The sequence below is a fragment of the Bos grunniens genome, chromosome 6, assembly GCF_055505025.1.
Source record: "Bos grunniens cultivar Pamir isolate PY7600 chromosome 6, Bosgru_T2T1.0, whole genome shotgun sequence".
Taxonomy (NCBI): Eukaryota; Metazoa; Chordata; class Mammalia; order Artiodactyla; family Bovidae; genus Bos; species Bos grunniens.
Window position 1 is genome coordinate 88,617,312 of NC_141170.1, and position 26,354 is coordinate 88,643,665.

The 26,354-nt window shown below is 37.7% G+C and overlaps 1 protein-coding gene across 47 annotated transcripts in view; it reads left to right on the forward strand.

Annotated features, from left to right (window-relative positions):
- BMPR1B (bone morphogenetic protein receptor type 1B) overlaps positions 1-26,354 on the forward strand; it is a 522,369-nt gene that overhangs the window by 70,198 nt on the left and 425,817 nt on the right. For 3 of the 47 annotated variants that reach the window (XM_086406614.1, XM_086406635.1, XM_086406637.1), the window contains exon 1: positions 5,181-6,736. The exons of the other annotated variants lie outside the window; for them this stretch is intronic. The gene's annotated coding sequence lies outside the window, so the exon portion shown is untranslated. Of the gene's footprint in view, positions 1-5,180; positions 6,737-26,354 lie in introns of those variants that run through there. 47 annotated transcript variants of the gene reach the window in all.

Sequence of the window (26,354 nt, forward strand, 5' to 3'; positions counted from 1 at the left end):
GCTTGAGAAGATGTGACTAATATGCATGGGGAAATAAAAACATGTTTTGTGGGAAGGAAAAAAGACATTTGACTGGGACCTAGAAGGTGAACCTCAGATGAGGAAGGGATAGCAGTCAGGGGGCCTGATGATATACCAGGAGGGAGAGATGGTGGGAAGTGAGAAGATACTTGACAAGCAGCCTTGGAGGCTGGAGTGTTTGGCAAGAGATGTGGCTGGCATGGGATGCTGAAGTCAGGTTGTGATGAGCCCTGAAGTTTCTATTGGGATGCATAATTTGTAGGCAAAGGAGAATCCCACCATTTTGTAAGCAAGTGCGTCACAAGATCATCCACATTTCATGTGTTCAGACTTAATATCTAGCTCAACTTAATGAATGGTGCTACTCGACAAAATCACAAATGCTGTGTGCTAAAACAGAATTCTGCCAAAAGAAAAGAGATATTTTCTAATTGTATTTATTTTTGACGGTGCTGGGTCTTTGCTGCTGTGTGGACTCTTGTACAGTTGCCGAGCGTGGACTTCTCCTTGCAGTGGTTCCGTTTGTTGTGGAGCACCGGCTCTAGGGCACAGGGCTTCACTTGTAGCGCATGGGCTCAATAGTTGCAGCTCCCAGACTCTCAAGCACACATTCATTCAATAGTTGTGGCTCAAAGGCTTAGTTGCTCTGTGGCATGTGGGATCTTCTCAGATCAGGGATCAAATCCGAGTTTCCTGCATTGGCAGGCAGATTCTTTACACTGAGCCACCAGGGAAGCCCTGAAAAGAGCTATTTTAGAACGTAATTTTTCTTGTTTCCTCCTTGACCTTTTGCTTCCTCATTCTTGCTATTTTTTGTTACTTGGAGGACTTGTTTTCTCTTTAGTCCTTTCCTCCTTAAACTTCAGTTCTGTCATTTTTCCTTTCCATTAATAGTAGTGTGAAATTTCCAGGATTTATTGAAGACTGCCAAGGAAAGCTGTGGCTTTACCCTGCAGTATGCCCTAGAAATAATCAACCTAGCTATTTGATTTTGTGGTATAGAAATCTGAATAGCTTTCAGTGTTCCAGTATTGATGTCTTCACATTATGTGATTTTAAAGCATAGATATTCTTGTAATTAGTAATGTTAATAAGAACTTCGTAAAATGTCATCTTTTAGTTCACAGGGTTATATTCAATATTGTTCTGACATTAACACAGTGTTAAATCTTTATGAATTTATTGACATGTAAGGCACAAAACTCTGAATTCCTGGAACAGAGGTTAAACTTCACTAGCTTAAAGCAGTTCTGTTTATTGGAGAATATATGACGGAAAGAATAGGCTTTTCAGGTAGTTTAATTGGAGATTTGCTCTTCATATGTTTTCATTTCCTAACTTTTCTTTTGTCTAGTATAAAAGGAAATAGTCGCCGTGTATTTCTTCCTGAGATACATGCTGTAAATATACTGTGAGTCATGAAAACACCAAGAGGTTCCAAGGCTGGCAAATCATTTTAGAAGGAAAAAACCATTGGGAACATGAGGCTCCAAAGAAACAGATGTAAAAATTTTTATAAGTTTCATTGCAGAATTTTTTCCTAATTTTTCAGTTTTAGGAATTATGTAGGTGTATGGGTCAGAGTGGTTCAGAAAGAAAAGATGCTCAGGCTGTAGAAATTTTTAAAAATTGAAATGCAATAACATTGTATTCAAATCCAATTTCAAAGGGATTAATTTATATCAGGCCCTGGATAATTTGGCAGCATATAAATAGGTATATATTATATCTGCTTTTATTAAGAAAAATTGGAACAATGCTGACAGTAAAAGAAAGTAAAATCATTTTAGCATTTCTACTTCAGATTTTTTTCATGGTTTATTTCTGTTTCAATTGAGAAATTCTATTTTTCTTGAACTTACATAGTAGACAAAATGAATTTAGTTCTAGTTATAGAACTTGAATCTGCCTTTTTCCTGTATGTAATCACAGTTGTTTTAAATAAATAAAGAGAACAGCAGAAAATACAGTAGATGTTTCAGGATACAGTATGGAAGTAATCTGTGTATTTTAATTGTGAGATTATCACAGACATGCATCAGTGAATTATCAACATATTCATTCATATTAAAGTTATTTAATAGCCATTTCAGTACTATGAGCCTTAATACTTATGTGAATTATATATGTCATATTTATGTTGTATTTGTGTTACTATTTTAAGTTACTAACCTAACTACATTAAATATAGACTTGGAAAGTAGAGAGGGGTCTTAGAGATTTTTGACTTTCCTTCCTACCCACTGTAGGAACCTTTTCCACAATATTCCATCTCCGCCTCAGCCTGAAAGCTTAGGAAGGGACTCTCACTACCTTATGGTGTAATCTGCTATCCCATGTGAAAACTTCTGACTTGTGCTAAATACACTCATATCTAGCTAGCAAAAGTGGTTGTGTTTTAAAAAAACATGTGGTTGCAGAGAGTAGTGAAAGACAAGAAAGGGATCCTCAGGAAGTTTACAGTTTGGCAGCTGGCCTAGCCAAAAGCTTTAAATGCTGACCCAGAGAGCGACATTTCAAAAGCCGCAGACCCTACTGCTTCCCACGTTCCTGGCATCGTCGGCTTTTAGCCCAGGTGCTAGTCTCTAAGAAGCTTGGGAAACTGTTTAACAAAATATAAAGGACTCAAGTGCTTTACTTTTCCATCCGTTCTAGGATCTGAATCACAGCTTATCTAACATTCAAGATCTTTAGGTATTTTTGTCTCGTATCTGATCATTGGATACTTAAAAATGTGCTCACTGCTCGAGTAGTTTAGTAATGCCGAATAAGCCTGAAGTGCTGTAGTGACATTGCCTGGGTTCATATCTTACCTCTCCCACTTGGTAGCGTGGCCTTCAGCATGCTAACTTCTCTGTGACTCAATTTCCTCATTCGTAAGATTGGGAAGAAAATAGTACCTACCTTATTATAGACTGAAATGTGTTCATATGTATAAAGTACTTTGTAGTATGCCCAGCACACAGTAATTAATAAATTGGGCTTCTATTATAGAAGCTATACATGTTGCCAGTATTTACATTTTTAAGTTGGGTTTAAATACTCCAGTTGAGAGGTTTAATCTCTTATTTTGTGTATGTAGTCACTGCATTAGTAGTGGATTCTAAGAAAACCACAGTAGTATGAATTATAGGGAAAGAAAAAGATTTCTTTTTCTGGAATATTTCTTTCATCTAATTCCTAAGATAACTCAAGAAAGAGACTATTTTATGCCACATCTAGGGAGAAATAACTTAAAAACACACACTCCAGAATGTTACTTATGATGGTATACCTTTCTTAGGATAAAATAATAATGGTCAGATCCCTTATAGTTACGGAAGGGGGGAAATGGAAGAGGTAAAGATGTGGAAGTAGCGAAATCCATGAAGAGGAAACAGTTGGGAAAAAGGGAGGCTGAGATCACAGAAACAAGCTTACCAAATCACTTTCTCATGTGTATCCTATTCAGTTGCATGTAAATTCCACAAATAGGTTTGAGTCCAACAGAGCTGGGTAAATGTCTTATTCAATGGGAAATAAGCCAGCAAATTCCATGAGAGTTCTTGCTTTTGCTGCCCTGGGGTCCTCTCCTGAGATCCTAGGAACTTTTCCTTTACCTTTACATTTGGATAAAAAGAGAAACTGTACTTTTTCTTAGATTTGTCATCTCACCAAGTAGCCTTTCCTTCCTCTTCTCAACAGCTTCTCCCTGAGTGGTCCCTGTTGCCTTTAAAAGGACCACCAGCCCAGGTTGCAAGGCCAAGGAATATGCTTCTACAGCTCAATGTACTTGAGATAAAGTATTTTTCCAAGTCTGCTGGTGATCTTGGTAGCCACATCATTATCTTGGTTCGGATCTTTACTCTTTACACAGCAGACCCCTAACTGGTTCTGTGCTTCCATTTCTCCTTCTCTAGGTACTTCAAAATGATCTTCTGAAAGTCCCAGTCCACTATTTAATTCCTTGGTTTAAAAATCTTCATTGCTTCCACATCACCTGATAAGGAAAAATCTATTTCATTGGCTTATCTGACCAGGTCATTCCTGAACACTGAGATTCATCTCTTGTACCTTCTCCTGATAACTTGGGTAGCAGCACTGAGCTACCAAGCTGTGCCCTAAGTGTACTATGCTTTTTCATTCTGTTCCCTTTACTTAGAATGCTTATTCTCTGTCTAGCTGCTTTTTGGTCTCTGAAGATCCTTCAGGGCCCTGATAAAATGTGGCTGTTCCCTGCAGTTTTTCCTGCCATTCCCAAGCAGAATAGTTCCTTTTCCTGTGTACCAGTAGATGTACATTCATATACTAATTACTGTATTTCTCTCAGAATATTCTAATTTAAAAAATATGTATGTATGTATGTTGTCTCTTACAGGTTTCAAGAAGGGACAGACAGAATTTAAAATCTGAGACACCAGTGCATGGCATACCATGGGTACTCAGTGAAAGTAGATTGTTGAATTGCTTATACCCCAGATTCCTCATCCCTGCTTATTGAAATGCTACCTTCCAAGGTGTACTTCAGTTTCCTTTACTGTCCTCTCTGATTCTCTCTCACCCAGAGTGCTTTTTAAAAATTTTTTAGATTTCTTCATTCCTCTGATTTGGAATTTTAAAAGTATGTTATTTAATCCGTCTTCCCTACCCAGAGATGCATATACTCTTTGAATTAGTGTGTTACGTCCAGTATACTGTTTGTTTGCAAGGATATTTGCTGAATAGATTTGAGTCCATTCTTAGCACAGTTTCTGAAAAGCTGTACCGTAACCCACACACTCTCTGCTCCAAAACTTCTTTAATGTGTCATTTATTTCACAGTATTTTGTGAGGATTGAAACTCTTAAGAGGAAAAAATAGTCAAATCAAAGTTACCAGTAATTCACACAGTAGAGGGGATCGATTTAATCAGATTTATTTCCTCTTTAAACCTAGTTAATGTCAGAAGATGGAGATGATAGGAAATTTGAGGACACTGAGGAAGGTAATTTAGGAGCACAGAGAATTTGGTAAGGGTAAAATGTGTGGATTCTACCTTGGGATTCTGGGGAGAGTAAGATGATTACTTGTACTAAGGACTAGAATGTGGATTGAGTAAGAGGGGTGAGGCGATGCCAATGACAAATGTTTTGGAAAATTTCTAGTGTTATACTCAGCAGAACTTTCCTCATTCAGTCTGGCACCAAGAACCAGAACGCAGGTTAATCCTGATAATATCATGGTCCAGATATGTATTGGGGGCAAATAGACTTCTGTGGGGACCTTAACATGTCCTTGGGGAAAATATGCCTACATTTTACAGGCTCATCAATACATGCCTGGATGATACATCCAGGATGTATCATGGATGTATCCTGGATGATACATCACCTGCTCTTGAGTGGGAGTTGCATAAAATGTATTTATATATAGTTGAAATTCTTATAAGTTCAAAGGATTGTATTTAATGTTTAGCATAAAATCATTTAATGGGAATAATTTAAGAAAAGGGAGGAGGTGAAAAGAAAATGGTAGGCTAAGAATTAGACAATAGAGACATATGAAAAAAGTTGGAAAACTACATCAGAATGAAATGGTATTAAATGATTTGAATCACACCCTTGGTGCCTAGAGAAGGTTTATCAATATATATGGAAGATGGAAAAATTTTACAAAAGGAGGAAATTAATTCTGGAGGGTAAATAACTGAAAGACACTGGGAGAAAAAAAGTATTTGGAAGTTATTATATGTCTCCCTGGAAAATACTGTGGACAAAATAGCTGATTTTAAAAAGTTAACTCTTATCCCCAAGGTTCCTGAAAGACTAGCTTAATTTATATTTACCTCCTTAGAAAATACTTCAACACTTAAAGATTTAGCAAGGAAATAACAAAGTAAAGAAGTTACATACTTTCCTGAAGTAAACATGCTGATTGTAAAATTTCATCAAATACAAATGGAAGATGTTTCCTTTTTTGTTTTTGACAATTTTAAAATACGTGAAGAAAGGAAATATTTCTTTTCCCTAGGAGGCCCACCTGTTTCAGGGTTCCTACACTCCTCGTCCAAAACTGCAGGCATAATTTGCCGTGTAAGTGTACTTTTTACGAGGTGTTTTAAAGTTTTTATCAACTTCTCCAAAGTGTCAATGGCCTTGATGAGTTTCAGTCCACTGAGCTAGATCAGTTTTGGGAGCCCCTTCCAAGCTCTCGGTGTACAGTAATCCCACCTTTGTTCCTCAAACTTGTTTTTTTTTTTTTAAAAAAACCCCTTCTTACACATGACCGAGAAAGCATCTGTGATTGAAGCCGAGGTGAGGCTCTGAGAAGCAGACCGAGCTGGGAAGTGCCCCGCCTCGATTCAGGGGATGCGGGGCAGTAGAAGGGCGGGAGGCAGCCGGCTCCCCAAGTCCGCTCGCCCTTCCAGACACAGGCGGCGGCGCTGGGGCAGCTCCAAGTGCGTCGAGAAGTGTAATCCCTCCGCTAAGTACTTGGCTCTCAGGCTCCAATCACTAGTGGGAGCTGGAGAGGGCAAGTGAAAAAAAAAAAAAAATTCCAGAGGCAGCAGAGGAGCTAGAGAGAGAGAAAAAAAAAAGTCCCGAGGCGGCGGCAGAGCGGCCACGGCGGCCAGAAGTTGACGGCGCGGCCGTGCGCGGGGCGCGGAGTGGGCACGGGCCTGCGGGGCGCCGAGACGGGCGGGGACCCGGGACTGCGGGGCGGCGGCGCCGAGGACGCCAGTGCCGGGGCGCGGCGGCGGGTAAGGCGCGCGCGGGCAGAGGACCGGAGGGCGGGAGCCCGGCTCGCGTGCGGGGGGCCGTGGAGCCGAGCCCAGCCAAGCCGGCGCGATCAGGCGGGCTGAAGGCGGTACGGGACGGGCTGCACCCGGGCGCAGGGCTGGGCGGGCTAGCCGATGAGCGGAGAGCTAGCCGCACGCCGTGGGGGCGGCGGCCGCCCAGGGGGCTTTGTGCGCGGGCAGCTCTGCCGGGATCCCCGGCCCCAGTGCCTCAGTCCAGGGGCAGAGGCGGCTGCGGGTGGGACACGTGCTCGGGGTCGGGAAGGAGGGACGCACCGAGGCGGGGAGTCGGGACCTGTGCGCCCAGGGAGCGGAGGGATGGCGGGCGGGAGGGCAACCCTGGAGTCGGGGAGACCGGGGGAACCTAGCCGCCGCTGGAGGCGCCGAGCCCGCCGAGACTGGACTTGGGGGCCCCAGCTCCGCGTGGAGCCACCTGCCCCGGCTGCCTCCCGAGACAGCCTGCGGCGGGAGAAAGTGCGCAGTGGGCCGGTCCAGTCGCCTGGGACCAGGCGACACTGCCCCTGGTGCCCCTCTTCCTGTCTGTTGCTCTCTTACAAGTTCTCAATGTTTCTCTGCCTTCTTCCTTCCATTCTCCCTCTATTTCTTTCTTCCTCTCCCCACCCACACTCTCTCTTTCCCCCTGTTTCTTTCTTGTCATCGTCTTTTCTGTTTCTCAGTGTGTCCCTGCCTATCGCTTTATCTTCCACCCAGCCTCCCAGACTTTTGCCTCTCTCTCATTTAGAGGCTGACTTTCTGCCCGTTGTCTCACTCTCTCCTCTCCGCACCCATCCATCTACTCTCCCGTTTCTGTCAGGGCTCCGTATTTGTCAGTCCCTTGCGGTGTTCGGATTATTTGACACAGAGAAGATCCTCTGGAAGTTGTCTGGTGTGATGCCTTATTCCTTTTGAGCCGCACCTCTTCATCTGGGTCTTGGACCCTTCCAATTTGTTCTCCACGGAATGAGAACACTGGTTTCCTTGAGTTATTAGGAATTGTTCTTAGTTTCCTTCTCACCAAGGTGAGGTCAGTGACAGAGCAGACACAAAGGTGCCAGTGAAAGAAAACAGGAGAGAGCTGCTTACTGCCCCTGACATATAAAGAGAATGTATCAGATGTATGCACAGTGAAGCAGATCCACCTGAGAAAAGGCTCCTAGATTCTGGAGAGAAACACAAGAGGCTCCATCAGTAACGAGAGGAGTTAGCTAACAAGTATTTGAAAATAATTTGAAAGAGCGCTTTAGGAAATTTCTCCCTGTCCTAAACTGTTGCCAACTAATAACTGTTTTTCTTACATACTTTTTTTAGGATCCTAGTGACAGCTCTCCTAATTATTGTTTTGGGAAAATCATGGGAAATGTCCTGTGTCAACTGAGACATTTGTCTTTAAGAAAATATTCAGTCTTTGTACTCCTATACCTCTTTACACTCTAGTGATCAAGAAGAATTATTTCTAACTGCAAATAAAATAGAAAAGGATTTGTCAGTCCTTTTAAAACACGAGACATTCCAGAGATCAATAATTTCTTTGGAAAACTTTCACTACAAGGATGTTTTGAAGGATATTACATCTTAGTGAAATATGCAAGTTATTACACACTTAGATCATTGTACGATGCCAAAAAAAAAAAAAAAAAAGATTGCATGCTATAAGCAAATCATAGCAGTGATGGTTTTTTTTTAAATTTTTATGGGAAACATAGCTGGAAATTAATTGCTCTGATTTTCACTGTTTTCTTTAGTCATGCATAATGTACCTTTGTTTTTAGCAAAATATGGCCTAGGGCTACAAAACTTGATACAGTGTGTTATTTGTCCAATCTGAATTACCATTTAGAAAAACCACCTTTTCCTTTTGGTCACAAGATATGAGTTGATACGATCTCATTACTCATGTGCTGGGGTCTGTTGATGAATTTTAATGGCACTGACTTGTGATTTTAAATCAAAATGTTAGTTTTTGGTGAGTTAAAGTCTTGATTTATGTCATGTTAGTGAATCATCACTATTTATAGGGGCTTTGCCACCTTGTCTGCCAGGTGCTACACAGCGTTCAGCCTGGGCAGGGTTGTCTGAAATTGCCTGTTAGATCCGTGCTCCTGAGTGACGTGCTGCCTCTACTCATGGTGTGTTCATATATGCCCTTCAGAATGTTCTAGTTGTTAAAGATTTATCAAAAAGAAATTGACTTATTTTTTTCTTCATAAACTTTGAAAACTGTGTGAGATGGCCTGATAACTTATTTTTGTTACAGTAAATACTGATTGTATTATTTACTTAAAAGAATAAGGCAGTTTAAAATGTGATTTGTTTTTGAGGGGGATACATAGAGTGCCCTTCACTTTTCCTCAGCACTCATATTTATTTAAATCTAAAATCAGTTTTCATCTACTCCAACCTAGCACAGCCTTCCCTAATTTTTTTAAGCCACCTTATCTCTGCCTCTCTGAGATGGGATATTGTCCTTTTCTTAGCTTCTCTGGGTTTCAGATGGCCCAGCACAGTACCTGCCACATGACACTCAAAAAATCCTTCGAGAATGATTTGTTCTCTTCCAATTTGTCTCTAACTTGTGATGCTTACATTTTGTAGATGGGGTAGCTCCAGGGAAATACTTTAGCATGGTATAATAGAGCATAGACTGAGGGTTGAGTCCTCAAGAGCATCTCACCACACGTTAATATTAACATTGAAGCAGACAAGCCCCAAAGAATTTGAAAACCATGCTCAGAACTAGACAGTGAAGTCACGTGGGCCATAGAACTGAGACCTTATATTCACTGTGCCACAGTTTTGTTTCTTTTTTTTTTTTACTGGACTCATGCCTGGCTTTTTCCACTTGAAATGAGTATATCTGTCTGTTATTAGAAGCAAACAGTTACTTAAACTCTGAAGATTCTTTCTCAGGCAAACCAATAAGAGTCATGTCTGAAATGTATCAATTTGCAATAACTTACAGTCATATTCTACATATGCATGGAGGTAATCTTTCAGAACATTGCCTAAGTGCTCTTAGGTGTTAAGCATTATTTTGGATGCTGTGTCAGCTTGTGCAGACTGATTATTTCTACCTGCAAAGATGATTTAAGCTCTCTGGACTTAAACTGTCTCCTCTGTAACTTCCAGTGTGTATGTTGAAGAGGGCCGAGGAGAAAAGAAAGGAAGTTTGGACCAGATTAAGGGCTCTTTTTGAAGTCTCTTCAGAGACCACCAGTTGAACTCCCAGAACAACTGCAGATTCATCTGTTTTACATATCAGACTTCTCTGTGAGCTTTTGTTTGAAAGAAGGCTAACACAGTTTTAAAAAAAATCTTGAAGACCGCTTCACTTGATGTTTTCCAATCTTCCTTCCAGTTCTTTAATTTAATGATCAAGATCATTTCTGGGTTTTAATTCTGGGTATCTGAAGGATGGTTGATAAAAGTGTTAAGAGTAGAAGGAGAAACTGCGTTTGCCTGAAGGATACTAATTTCAGGTTTCCATATGCCAAATGTGATGTGATGGCAGAAATTGAAGTAGAAGTGTTGCAGTATATAGAGGCAGGCCAGAATTCAGGGAGAGGAAGGGGCCAGAGCTAGACATAGAGATTTAAAAGTCATTCACACTGAATTAATAATTAAAACTAAGGAAAATGGAAACTTTTTAGGGGTAGTCTGGAGAGAAAAATGAAGATTTGGAGTGGAAAAGAGGGACATTTTATATTACTTCTGATTATTTTTAAAGTTCATCTTTAGTATTAAAAAAGCCCTTTGCTGTCCACCTGAAACTATCACAACATTGTTAATTGGCTATACTCCAATATAAAATAAAAAATTAAAAAGTAATTCATGGTTTACATCCAGCAATAATCTGTTTTCATGAATTTTAGAACATCCACATACATGCTAATCATCTTAATTACATTCATTTTTACTTAAATGTTTGTGCCTGGCATTACTGTATACTTCGGGACATTGCAGCCAAGAGAGACATAAGACCCTTGCTGTCATTGAACTCTCATTGTAGAGAGTGAAAACAGTGAATTATAAACAAGCACATAAGATAATTTTCAGTGGTATAAATTGCCATTATGAAAATAAGGCAGGGTGATATGATAGTTCAGTGACTGGGGCTGCTTGGTGTGAGGTGGTCAAGGAAGGCCTCTTTAAGGATGTTTCTGAACAGGAAAGAGCCAGCCCAGTGAAGATCTGGGAGAACTTCTGTCAGTGAACTTCTGGGAATCATAAGGCTTTCACTATAGCAGCAGCAGGCTGGGCACCCTGGCAGTCAGGGGAAATGGTAGAAATGAGGTCAGAGAGATTGCCAGGGTGGTGTTAAAAAGTATGCATTTTATTCAAAGTACATTTTATTGACCTACCCAGGAGGATTTTAAACAGAATTGAATGAATGTGACTGTAGTGTGAGCAAGCATGTCTGAAGATGATGCAGAAAGCTGTGAGAAAGATCTGGCCGAGTTTGGTGGTTTGGCCAAGGGTGGAACCCTGAGAGATTGATCAGACATTGTTCTTATCACTGAGTAAGAGTCGCTGGGTTGAATCATGAGTCATAATGTGTGGCCTCCATCCACTCATCACTCTCCTGCCCCCACCGTTGATCTATACTGCAGCAGTCCACTGGTTCAGTAGTTGCTTTTGCTTTGAAATTGCAGACCTTAGTACCTCACAGTTCCCACATGTCACCTCTTTGAAAAATGTTAGTTGCTCAGTCATGTCTGACTCTGTGACCCCATTGACTGTAGATCCCCAGGCTTCTCTGCCCATGAGATTCTCCAGGCAAGAATACTGGAGTGGTTTGCCATTCCCTTCTCCAGGAGATCTTCCCAACCCAGGGATTGAACCCAGGTCTCCTGCATTACATACAGTTTCTTTACCATCTGAGCCACCAGGGAAACTTCATGTCACCTCAAGACCTTCAAATATGTCCTGGGCTGGAAGCAAGCTTCTTGACTCCAAGGCTGCAGAATGCATTGGGAAGTGTTGTGGCGGGGTTCTTTCAGACTCAGAGTGAGCCTTGGACTTCCTGGGGATGCTCAGCTAACCTCTCTTCACTTCAGTATACATCAAGTTTGTGTTCCGGTTACAAACGAAAGGAAGCAAGTTGGAATTTCTCTGATCATGTTAGTGTGTCATATTTTTCTGCCCCTCAGCTTTGAAAACTTTGTCTGCTTCTTGAAAGACTTCACTGTGAAGTCCACATTTTAGATTTGGGTCTCATCTGTCATACCCCAGCCTTTGCAAAGAGCATACAGTAAACATTCAGTAAATATGTGTGGAATGCCGTTGGATGCAATCTACTAGAGACCCCTAGTTTTGATTCCTCTGACTTTATTTTTCCTGTCTTTCAACAAGTATATGGCTGCATGTGCCTTCAGCTTACAAGGTAATAAGTAGCAAGTTTGGAAATGATTTTTCTGCAGTTTGCATTTACTTACTGGCTGAAGGAAAAGAGATACAATCCAATATATCTCTCTATAAGATTTCTTGCCTGGCTGTCTTAAGATAAACATTTTAGTCATTTTTATAGCAGTTAGATAGATACGGGTTTAAACAAGTACAGACACGTCTGTCATTCGTTAATTTGTTGATTTATGAATCTGAGGTGATTCCAAGGAGGTCTGTAATGATGGTGCCTTTGTCTAAATTAATCTCTTGATAGAGATCAGTGAGTTTTATCTAACTAAAAGAGTTTACAACCATCTGTAAAAGATACTAAATTATCATCAGTATCTTTTCTGGAAACAAGCTACTTACTGTTCTGCTGTTGTCCAATAAGCATTTAGCCACACTGGTACACATAATGGGGGATTATCCCTAAATCCTTTTGTTAACAAGTGTGTTCTGCTCAGATGGGCTTACAGGCAAGTTGGTTGGTTGTATCTAGCAATTCCACTTCACTGTTTCTTTAGATCCTTTTCAGTTAAGCTGTCTCTTCTGTATCTGAATGTCCTCTCTTCCTATCTAACTTCATTTTGCTAAAACCTCTTGCATTATAGCCACTGGCTTCTGTGTGAAGTGCCTTCTGTCTGCCTCTCCAGGTCTGCTCTCAACCCTTTTACTTTATGTCCTCTGTCCAGGATGATACCTGGCTGAACTGTGTTGATTTCCAGATGGCTTATGTCGCTGGGGACCTCTGGAGAAAGATTAGAGGGACAAGGGTAGAGAAACGGGTATTGATTCTTTGGTGTGCTCCAAGTTGATGGATCAGCCTGGGCTGCCTGTGTCTCTGCTCAGAATGTCACTTCTGCTTTCAGCTAGTCTTCTCTGTGTCAGTTTCTTTCTCAGGACTCCAATAATCTCTGGAGTTAGCTCCTCTGTTTTTATGCCCCTGATTTATTGCACTATCCTTCAGGTTCTTTTACACTGCACCTATACCATATTAAATTGTTTGCAAATAAATCCTCTTCAATTTTTCAGAAATTTGTAATGATTAAGGTCCTGTTTTCTGTTGATTAGCTTCTGAAAAGCTGCCTCCTTTTTGGAGCCTTCTTCAATTGATAAGAGCAGTCAACTCCCCTTACCTTGTTGGACACCCGCTTTCCACCAAATTTACTTGTTCTATCCGTGCAACAGTGACACAGAAAACTTACACTGTTCTTATATAAATACTTTTCTCTCAACCAGTTTATTGGTTGCAATTCTTTGCTTTATAGTCTGTAAATTTTCACATATGTGCTTTGGTTTCACTCACTCTTTTATTCATTTATTAACATGGTACATACTTAGAGAGTTGCCACTTAGAACTTAGAACAATGCACTGTACTCAGCGTAGGTACAAAAAGGCAGATGTTTGTCCTTACTTGGATTGAAGACTGGGGAGGAGACAAGAAGTAAAAAACTCAACATTATATTTACCAATCAAGTTTGTGATTTATTCAGTGACCACAGAGAGCAAAAACAGTCTGACCAAATTTCTCTTGTTTAGCAATTCTTGAAATTTTTAGGTCAAACACCATGGCAAGTTATTTCTATCTCATCATGTATTCAGTGAGAAATTGGAGTTCGAAGCACTATGAGTTTATCCAACTAATTCAGATACACAGTTTACATATACTAGTGTATTTTAGTTGATTGCGTTGTTTTCATGATATGTTCCAATGGAACAGAGGTTTTTGGGATGTCAGGTTGTATAGCTCAAGAAGGGTCACGTGGGTGGCAGCCTAGCCTACTGCTGAACTGTGAGGGCTCTGGAGTTTGACTGCCTTTTTCTGTCACTTAATAGATGTGTGGCCTTGAACAAGTTGCTGAACCTTCTGTGTTTCAGCTTCATTATCTGTAAGATGGAAATGGCAATAATAATGATTATGTCCTCGGTTTGAGGATTAGAATAGTGAATATTTGTAAAGTGTTTAGAACAATGTCAGGTACATAATAACCACCACAGAGTCATTCAATAAGTAAATGAATGATCAGAGAAGTCTGGGAGTTGCTGATATGTTTAAACTGAAGCCTTGTGTGAGCCTTAATTATGCTAATGTGCATTGTGACCATCCCCACAAGGGGTGTTTTGATCTTGGGGCTTATTTATCCCAGCATATATCATTGGACAAATGTTCCTCAGAACAAACTTTTGGAAAAATTGGTACAAATAATTGGCTAAATATTTCACCAATCTGTTGTCTCCTGAGAGATGGGACTTGTTCCTCTACCTGTCACACTTGTTAAGAGTGGGAATCCAGTTCTTGTTCCCCTTCCTTTCCCCCTTTTTCTTTTTAAAGGTAAAATGAATGATTTTCTTCATTACCAAGAGAAAGACTTTCTGCTTGTATAGATGTAAGTATACTCAGGGCCTCTGGGGCTCACAGAGCCAAGGTTTACAGTCTTCTAAAAATCTACTAATTGTTTTATTTTTCTAATAAAGAATGCATATTCCTTGAAGTGAACTTGGGAAGTACAGAGAATTCTAACAGTTAAAACCACTCTTTTCTACCACACAGATAGCTTATTAACTTTTTGGGTCTCTCTCTTTTTTTTTTTTTTTTAATATAATTAAGAGTATAGTATAATATGGTTTTGTGTCTTGCCTTTTTTTTTTTCACTTTACTTTATATATTATTCTCAATCCCAGACGTGTAATGACTTCTGGCCTTCAGATGATTGGTAATCTACATTTCAAAAGAGCTTCCTTCCCTACCTCCCCAGTTCTGTGGCCAGAGACAATATGAAAATAAAATGGTGTATCTAGAACGAGTTTCTCATTTTAAGTATTCTCGGAAATTGGAACCACCTGGTAAGCAGCTGGCAGTTCTGTTTAAGAGACCTGGAGTAGGTGACCTCAGGTTGCTTCATTTATGAGTCATTCCAGTGTTCTAGCCGGCAGCCAGATGGACACACCAGAACCCATGACCAGGCTGCTTTGGAGGCAGTACTTAGTCATCCTGAGTGCCTGAGTGAACTTATATAATGTTGAGATTAACTGGGAAAAGTTATACAGGGAAACCTGAATTATTCTGGGATAAATGTAACCGTTACTCAATTTTTAAATGATACTTTCTTCCTTCCATTGCATGTTTGAGTTGTAGGATTCTAATAATATACTAATGTGTGGTTCTCTGTTTTATCTTGTCTTGTAATTTTATATTTTAAGTGAGAAACAATGTTGCATCTGTATGTCAGTACATAATGTAAAGATGTAAAAAATACTAAATGTTGTAAGTTTTACTCTATGTACTTTATTAAGTGAGGGATGCTGTTGTGGTTAAAATATGTCTGTTCAGTAAGTCCTTTCCCATTCAAAATATTTCAACAGTTTTGAATCTTTATCTCAAGATTAACTCAATCATGCTTTAAAACACTTATCTTTAACATCTGTAGCAAATGAAAATGTTTAAATTCTTTCTGAAGAAGAAAACCATGCTATACTGTTTAATTGAATTAAATTAGCTTTTCATGGAAATTTACCTAGGAGCTGTTTCTGGAACCAATTTGGAAAATGATCTTTGTGTTCTGTGGCATTTATGTTTGATTATGTTTTTTTTAGTAATTCTCAGTGGATGTGATTCACTCCTTGCTTCAGTTGTCAAACTCTCCCAATTTTTGTAGGCAAATTAGGCATTTCCTACTCCATAATTATGCATATTTATGGAATAATGTATGCTTGCTTGTTAAGTAAAGACAATATAAGCAATTCCTAATCATATAACTTAAAATTATCTAAATTTTTAAATCATTTTTAGCATTCCATAGAGTATGTTAAAGCTGAGATAAAGTCATATATAAATTAACTTCTTCCAAAAATGTCTTCCAGTTTGTTTTGACACCTTTTACTAAGAAAAACAGGTGTTATTGTTTCTAAAAATAGCAGAAAATCTAAAACTTCTTGTAAATACATTGCCTTGAAACAGTCTGTACTTTAAGCACATCAAAGATGTGCCTACATTTTCTGTACTGCATTTTCTGCATTCTCTTAGATTGTTATTTCACAGAGTCATGAAGAATTTGAAAATTGCTCAGAAAAACTGAAGTTTCAGATTCTTCTAACTGAAAAATTTATCCTTCGGCATCAAGAGCACGGCGGTGTGTTTTATATGCTTGAACCAGGGCTATGACATAATACCTTTATTTCTTGAATACTTCCTACTTAGGAGTTTAAAGATATTTAAAGCATATTTAACTTTAAAAAACAAAACAAAAACAACAGCAAAAAACCTTTGCCAGTATCTACAATGATCTGTGTGTTGGAATCGCAGCTCGTTGTCTCCTCAGGTCTGTGAATACACGCATGCTCATTTCTGTTCTCTCCTACTCTCCACTGTCCCAGTCGTGCCTCCCCCCTTTACTTTTTCTCAATTTTGCACTTGATTTGGAAATACTGTTTCCTCTACTTTTCCTGAGCCAGAGGGGATTAAAACATTCTCATTTCTATGATCCTTAATCTCCATTAGAGTATTTTCACGACCCTTTCTGACTTTTCCATCCTCTGATTGGAGTTTTGACGGAGTTAGTATAATTGGAATGATGACTTGGTATTCTGTAGACATAATCTTAAAATACTATAATAATGTTATGGAAATGATAGTAATAGCAAGATGAATTTTTATTTTATGAAATTACTTATTATATAATTTCACTCATACTATTTTTATGAAATGTCCATGCTTGAAACATTTAAAGAAATGGATTCTAGTGGCTAAAGTTAAAAATGGCACAAACATATGAAATGTATTGCTAGATATGGCTTGAATCTACAGTTTTCATTCCTTTATGCATTTCTTTGATATAATGCACTTATAGATGTTTGTATAGGTTTTTATCAGATACTATCTAGCTCCTCTTTTATTTGAGATTTTATGTATTTATAATTGTGGTTTGAAAGGTGTTATTAAGCATTCTTAGATGTTTTTCTAATAACTTACTAGCATGCAGCTGACTTACCATGAGACCATAGAGTCCTTTTTTGGCTCATTTCTCCTAACCCTGGAAGGTATAATGCAGTTTAACAATAATATTTTACATCTTCAGTTTGTGAATAATGTCTTTTTTACAAATGGAATTGTTAAATATTTATGCAGTATGGATAAACTTCATGCCATATGTGTCAGAGATAACCTGAGTCTTACTCTAAGGGGAAAGATGTTTAAAATCATGGATGATACACTATCAAAAAATAAACGCAGAACATAAACAGATGTAACATGGGAAAGACAGGGTGAAAAGTCGATGAGCACGTTGATGAGGTGCCACGGTGAGTCAGTCTATTATTCTGTCTTTAGGCGATGCCACTGGGGACTGTGTTAGGGAAGGTGTGACTGGTGTTCCATGATTTCACTTTTAAAATTTTGTATTATATCGGATATCTTAGTTTTCCTCAAGACACACCATTGCTCTCTTTTTGGAACTTATGAGAATTCTTCAGTGTAACTTCTTGACTTTATATTTGTATTCTAGTTGAATTGACAGCTGCAGTTCTTTAGCTCTGTATGTCTTGTCCGTACTTTCCTTTGTTACACAGAGCCTGTTGAGTTTTGACATGTTCAGTGTTTCCTTATAACCATCACCTGTCCAGACTGAAAGAATGCTCATCTATCTTGTTTTTCTTCACAGGTCTGTCCTGTGGTCCACTCAATCATTTATTTTTATTCACTTGGATTTTCCTCAGTTTCTAGATCTTTATTTCCCCTTCTTTCTTGGTAAAATTAGAATTATAATTTTTCATCCTTCAGTAGGTGGTGGAATGTTAGACTAGATCTGTGTGTAGTGTTTTAAGTAAAAATGAACTGTGGTTTTAAATTGGAGGGAAAAGCATGTTTTTTGTTCTTGAGTGATGTCAGTCCCATTGTTAGCTTTGTTGGCTGTGGGAACGCAGTAACACAGTGACTTCTGTGCTCCTATTTATGATATCTAAGGCCCATTTATCCTAAGAAGTACAGTCTCTCTGCTTCCTCCCTTACATGTCTAACCCTATAGTTTTCCACTTTAAGTCTTATTTGATGTCTTCCTCCTAGTAACTCATAAAGTTTCAGAAACCTTGTAGGTTATCCCACTGACTTGGCATCTCACATACTGGAAAAACTTAGTATCTTTTGAAATCCTGGAAAATTTTTTATCTACATTTCCTCTTCTACATCATTTAAAAAGATGTTGAATAAGACCACTTCTAGCACCTTCCCTATTTTTAGTTTTCTTGCCAAAATAATGTCTTTTTTTTCTTTTTTACGGTCGTCTTTGTTTCTCCAGTTAAAAGTTCATCTAATCCTATGATGACTCAGTTCTAATAACTGTTGTGGTAGTACCTTGTCAAGGGCTTTAAAAAAAAAATAGGGTGGATTATATTCACTGATTTCTCCCTTGAGGCTCCATACAGCTTTTAGTATTCCAAGACATGATTAGCCCTAAAAAAGTCAAAGCTAGCCCCCACCCCCTTACCATTGTTTGCTAAACTCCTTGGTGACCTTATGCTTTAGCATATATTGACCTCATAAATTTGCCAAATTGCCAAGGAATAATTATAACATTATATTGGGAGAATTTGAAGGGCTGAGGATAAAGGAGATGAAATTTTAGCATTAATGTGGATGGCTGAAATACAGTTATATATAAGCAGGCAAAAGATAGAGGTTACTATGTTTGAGTTTTTCCTATGTTCCAGAAAGTGAGCTAATAAATAGGCTCATCACGGTTGAGATCGTGATTGCCAGCTCCATTTTTCAGATGAAGGAACTTAAGACATAGTGAGGTTCGGCAGTTGTTAGTGGGGGATTCTAATATAGGGCTGTTTGATTTTAAATCTGTACTTGAATATTGGAGGGCTCTTAGAGCCAGACATGTGTTAGTTATTGATGGTACAAAGATGAGCAGAGATAAGCCCATGTGGTCCAAGAGCTTCGAAAGACTCTTGGAAGAAGGAAGAGACTTGTACACAGTTGTAAGAGAGAAAATTGCATGTGGAAGATGTTGTGAGCGAACTTACCACATTTTTACTTAAACTGACTTCCATTTGATCCACATTTTTCTGTGTTGTGCTTTTTTTTTTTTGTGAGGGAGGGGGAGAGGGACATGAAGTTATTAACATGGGTTAAATGTAGTGACATGTTTTAGTGGATTTGGGAAACCAAATAGCTCAGGTAGTTTGCTAAGAATATACAGATGCAAATGATGAAAATTATTTAAAATTAGTTTATCTGAAATGACATTAATAAACTTAAATTGTTTTGAAAGAACCACCATAATATAAACCTAATAATAAACATTGGATTTGGGGGCTTGGCAAAAATCTGCTTATTTGGAGGGACCAGAAAGTTTCCACTAAAAATACAATAAAAACCTTTGAGTAGAGTTTGATCTTGAAATCACTTTTTCTAACATTGAAATGGACTCTAGATCATCTATAATAGGGATATCACATATATTTTGTCTCTATTTTTATTAGACTGTGTTGGAATGAAAATGAAATTAATACAGTGGCTTTCAAAGAATCATAAAACCTCTTCTTTAAGTGTAATACCTTTATTTTTTGCATGTTTAAATGAAAGGGGTCTGTTGGCTGTGGCCATAGAGCTTAGCTGAGGTAGAGTTGTTAAAGAAATCTTTAGTTTCCAAAATAATTAGTTGAAAAATATTTTACATGGAGCAGAAGTGCTGTGGGGAAAGCAAAGTTTAAAATGGATTTAGGCATTAAAAGTGAAATGGTAAATTTAAAAGTTAATATTATAAATATTACGTATAAGTTAAATCCTCACATTTTTGCTAGTCTGGTAATCACCATTTGATTTTCCAAAGGCATGTATAGGCCACAAAAACATTAAGTTATAGTATAATTTGTAACAAAGAGAAAGCTTCCTTAGTGACTCTTTATATTCCAAAATATAATTTTTCCATTATGGAAAATTATATCTATGTTGAACATAAATAATCGGATATTTGCTTCACTAATGATCCAGATTATTTTAAAATCATGTTACTGGATTTAACGATGCGACCTCTGTTCTGTGACCTTGTGTATTCTGGAGGCTTGTTATGCATGTCAAGGGTATTTCCTTTTATTTGTTTTAATTTTACCTGCCACTGAAATCATTGAATAACCCTTCATAATTTTATTATGAAACCATATAATAAGGAAGGACTAGTTGATTATTTTTTACTTTAACTTTCATAATCTCATATAGTTCAGATCTTCTTTGTGTTCTCATTTCTCAGGTCAGATAATTCATATTTTGCAGTGTCTCATCACAGTAATGGATGAGATAGGGTAATATGTTTCAATACATTTATTATTATTTTAGCATTTTAATTCTGTTCTCTCTTTCAAGGGGAGAGAAGCAAGTAGTTTGTTGAAAATAGCACACAATTGGGAGACAGGAAAGGCCATAATTAGTTTTGTAACCTGAGACTGATAAGTTAAATAAAAGATTGGCCAAGCTCTCTAAGGTCTTTCTGGCTTGAAATGCTATGATTCTATAACCCAGATGGGCAAATCGTATCATGGTTAATAATTACACTGTGACATTAGGTTTCTTAAGAGCAAGACACTGTAACTAATACATCTTTGTGTCCTTTTTTTTTTCTTTAGGTAGTTTTTTAAATTTCTGAGACAAAACAGTGTTCACAAAAGTTCTTTCCAAACCTACTCACCTTTGGTATTTTAAATTCTTTAAATGAGAGACTGATACTTATAAATCATATAATTATACTGTGTACCATTTTATATACTTTTATAAATAAACCCTTGGAAAGTGAAAGTGAAGTCACTCAGTCGTGTCCAACCCTCTGCGACCCCATGGACTGTAGCCCACCTCCTCGGTCCATGGGATTTTCCCCGCATGAATACTGGAGTGGGTTGCCATTTCCTTCTCCAGGGGATCTTCCTGGCCCAGGAATTGACTCTGGGTCTCCTGCATTGCAGGCAGACACTTTACTGTCTGAGCCACTAGGGAAGCCCAAATAATTTTTGTTAATAGGAAGTTACTCTGCAATCAGTACTGTTGTAATACATTCTTTGAATTATTTTCTAAGAACTTTGAAGCAATAGTTGAAAATAGTTTTGTTCAGAAATCAGATTCAGTTTAAAAGTTGACTGTATTGGATTATGGGCTTTCCAGGTAGAGCTGTGATAAAGAATCCACCTGCCAATGCAGGAGACACAGGTTCCGATCTCTGGGTCAGGAGGATCCTCTGGAGTAGGAAATGGCAACCCACTTCAATATTCTTGTCTGGAAAATTTCATGAACAGAGGAACCTGGTGGGCTACAGTCCATGGGGTAGCAAAGAGTTGGACACAACTTGAGCAATTAATTGGGCACACATACTCATACTGGATCATAGTGGGTAATTTTACTAGAGATAAAATATGCAGAGAGAATAGCATTGAAACATGTATATTACCATATGTGGACTAGATCACTAGTCCAAGTTCAATGCATGAAACAGGGCACTCAAGGCCCGTGCACTGGGACAACCCTGGGGGATGGGATCAGGAGGGAGGTGGGAGGGGGGTTCAGGATGGGGGACACATTTACACCCATGGCTGATTCATGTCAGTGTATGGCAAAAACCACCACAATATTGTAAAGTAATTAGCCTCCAATTAAAATAAATTAAAAAAGAAATATGCAGGACATCCCAGCAATATGATGAATTTGATTTGATGATTATAACTTTTCACCGATAAGAGATTGTTTCCCTGTGCCTTTTAGCTAATTTTGTTTTTTAAATGCTGCATACTAAGTAATCTCTTTTAGAGCCCTTTTAAATATAAAAACAGGACTGAACTAGGTTTAAGATGTTGTGCAGATAATCTGGTTCTCCCTGTGAGAAGTTAATCCCCGTACTATTCTTTCTAAAATATTCTTTCCTTATATTGTTCCAGGATTGACTTAATATTCAGATGCCTTTAAATGTCTAGGCAACTTGATACATTCTTATTATTTTCAAGTTGATTAGTAATTTCCTTTTAAGAACTATAGTTTCATACAACAGTCATCTGTTATTTTTATATGTTTCAAGGTTTCAGTGATATATTCTAGATTATCCATAACAAGTTTTTAATCCCAGCCCACTTCTGTGCAATCTGTGTAGTATGTCTGTATGTGTTGAAAGAGTCTATGCTAAATAAAGGTATACTTACCAAATAAAGTAAAATAGGTTGAGAAAATTATGCTTACCCAGTAAAATAAGTAAAATAAGATAGAGGACGAGATGGTTGGATGGCCTCACTGACTCAATGGACATGAGTTTGAGCAAGCTCTGGGAGATGGTGAAGGACAGGGAAGCCTGGTGTGCTGCAGTCCATGGGGTTGAAAAGAGTTGAACAGGACTGAGTGACTGAACAAAGTAAAATAAAATTGAGGAAACAAATAATCACAGCCCCTACAGTTCATCCTGGAGCATTTGCTGTTGATATAAAGCAGGAAGCCTCCACTGAAAACTGTAGAGTTGTCTGTTTTACATGAATTGTTTGCTCTTAAGAGATTAAGGGAAATAAGGAAAAAGTTGAAGTTCTTAAGTAATGCTGAAAATGTTTTGTCCATAGTGAATGCATTAGAATTCATGAAGCTAAAATTCCTGAATCAAAAATGAGAAAGTGTGAAGCAGAATAAGGGAAATTCTCTTTATGTGGACTCTTTCTTGGAAGTTGGAGTGAAAATAAAAAAATAGTAAAAAAAAAAAATTATAGCTAACATATATCACTGTACATATGAATTTCTCACACTGATGCTGTTCTAGCATTTTTCCCTTTGGCAAACAGCTTCATTTTCAGAAGAGTCTATTAATACCATCCCCCTGGACTCGTGTGTGTATATTAATGCATAGAATTAATGTATTCTATGAATACATACCCCCTGGAGGTAACTTTTCTTCCAGTACTTTGTACCCTCTTCCATTCTAAATATTCTGCACTGCATCAATTAGTAATTACTAGTTTCCTGGATTGTTAGTGTAATTAGCATCCTCACCAAAAGCTGCCTTGTTTCTCTGTTTTCCTCGTGTTTCACAATATGGAATATAGCACACAGAAGATGCTAGGTCAGTGTTGATTGATTGATTGCCTTCCTTACTTTAGTTCTTTATTTCCATGTAGTTATGGAAATTTTCCCTTTGAGAATATGTGAGGATCCTTAGGGTTTTTAAAAATTTACCATTTGTTTAATTTATAAATACATTCTAGGACATGAAATGGGAAAAAAATTCTCTTCTGTATTTTGACTAAAACCAACATAGATGCTCTGCAGTGGACTCTGCAGTCAGATACCCAGGTTTGTATTCTGGCTGTTCCATTCAGTGCGCTCATCTGTAAAATGGGGATAGTAGGAGTAGGACTCCGTAGGGATGCTGTGGTAATTAAATGAAGTACCCAGAACTCTGCCTGCTGCTGCTGCTGCTGCTGCTGCTGCTAAGTCACTTCAGTTGTGTCGACTCTGTGTGACCCCATAGACATCAGCCCACCAGGCTCTCCTTCCCCTGGGATTCTCCAGGCAAGAACACTGGAGTGGGTTGCCATTTCCTTCTGCCTGGCATACAATAATTGTTCAATGAATGTTCACTCTTGTCCTTTGTTTTAGATGTCTTTAAGTGGCAGACACTCAGCCTACTTTGGGAGGAACCTATATGAGACTGTTCTATGAAAATGGAATGAAGAGTATTTACAGAATTAATAGATCAATTTTTAATTAAAATATTTATTTATTTTGCTGCAGCACAACATGTGGGATCTTAGTTCCCTGAGCAGGGTTGGAACCTGTGCCCCATGCAGTGGAAGCACAGTCTTAACCACTGGACCACCAGGGAGGATCCTAATTGGTCAATTTTAATGAGAAATGATTTTCTTACAAAATGTTTCCAAATGCAAAACTTTAAGTCACACATACTCATTAAAATAAGTGCATAGTTAGAAACAAGAAGCTCTTAGAAACAGTTATTTCCTTCCCTTTTTATTCAATTTGGTATACTTACATCTCTATTTCTAATACTTCTAAAAAAGAAAAAGTCTGTATAATGAAATAAGAGGATAAATTGTATCCATTTATTAATTTGAATGACATTTTCCCTTGGATGAATTATGAAAAGTCTGGTTAAGTTTAGCACTGATGGAGCTTGAAGAGATGTCAGTATTAAGCAAGTGTTTAGTTGCATGACCTGATCAGTTTACACTATTGCAGAACCTTAATTAAAGTTTTATTAAACTGTGTAAACTATGATCCAGTTTGGATTTGAAAGTAGATAGACATCTGTTTCAAATATTATTACCACAGTTAGAAATTAATAGCTTTTTTCTGAAAGTCTCAAAGTTGCCCTTTTGAAACTGTTATTTCTGTCTCCCCACCATTGTCTGTACTAAAATATTTTTTTGAGATATTAAGGTTATTTTAAAAATCACATTCATAATCTATAATATCTATACAACAGAAAAGCAGAGCAATGTTTGGAAATACTTTATTGAACTAAAAAACAAGACTTCTCTGTTTTATGTTAAAAGCAAATTTCTGTAGTGATGCATCAGAGGCATTGAAGCCAACTCTTCAATTGGGGACCTTTTGTACCTTCCCCCCCCCGTCTTTCTGTTTTTTCTTTATGAAATGAAGGCTAATTCTAGTTAAATTTGGTGTCAGTTTGCTCATTGACAGTAAACAAAAGTGCCCAATTTTTTTTCTTTGCCTCAATTACATTAGAAAATTCTTCAGCAAATGTACTTCTTCAGTTGGTTGTGTATACGTTTATCCTTTGTTCTGGAAAGGAGTCTTGATATCATTTCATTCAGAGTATTTAATGCTATCTAGATAAAAAACATCAGAATTTAAATTTTCTTTTAAACCTTGCTCACCTATCTCACAGTTAAGAATTCATTCATTTACTATGTTGCTGTGTCTTGGTTCTGTAAGAACTTATTATTAAATCAATGTGTGTTTGATAGAAACTTTTTAAAACATAGGAAGAAGTCAAAAGGAAAATTTCTCTACTTGAAGTCTGTTAATTGTTTTCATTTTGATATATTTATATCTCTCTTTATCATATAATCTTTAGATTTTAAAGAAGGGATATTAACATTTTAATTTTATGTTTTATTTTGCTTAAAATTATGAATATTTTCTTTATGCTTCTAAATATTTTAATGACTAGAAAATACTAGTATTCCTTTTTAATATTTTTCCCATTTTTTATTATAAATAATACTGCAGTGAGCATCTTTATGAATAGATCTTTGAATATTTTTATAAAGGCCTTTATATATAACACCAAATTTCTTTCCAGTCAAGTCATTCTAATTTATAATCCTACCTGCAGGGTATCTATTTAATTTTACTCATATTCTTAGTAAGTACTTCGGTTGTATCCATTAACTTTCTCTAAGGATCAGAAAAAGACAAAATGTAAAAAACCCAAACAGTAGTTTTGAATAAACAGGAACATGCTTCACATTATTTGTATTAAAAAAAAAAAAAAACAGGAATTTTTACTTCTTATGAATACTGACCATTACTCTTGATATATAATTTCATAAAATGTATACTACTACTACTACTACTAAGTCGCTTCAGTCGTGTCCGACTCTGTGCGACCCCATGAACGGCAGCCCACCAGGCTCCCCCATCCCTGGGATTCTCCAGGCAGGAATACTGGAGATAAAATGTATAAATAAATACAAATTAAAATGCCAGCCTTTTTTTTTATTATGGTTCTTTGTAACAATATAAATGATTTAAGGAAAAAGCAATTAAATTACATAATCCTTAAAGTCAAAGGCAGAAATGATGGTAGGAAAAATATCTCGTGCAAATTATTTGATATGTAAAATAACATTTAAGGTGGTTTTGTGCCTTGTGAAAATACCCTTGTGTTGGAGCAGAGCTATAGAAACTAAGTTGTCTGATTCCTGTAGTTTTTTGATATACGTTTTAAAAGGAAACATTTCTTCCGTACTTAAAAGTATATATTTTAAGGAATGACAGAGTGAATGTATTTATATCTGCTAGTCATTTATGAAGCAAAGTAATACCAGTACCGTTTAAACCTCCTGTGTACTCCTCAGTCACATTTACTCCTGTCCTTTCCAGCTGAATAAAAACTCACTTGAGTTTTGTCTGCATTATTCACTTACTTAAAAACAAATTTTTTTTTATGCCGTATGCTTGTGTATCCCTAAACAGTGTAT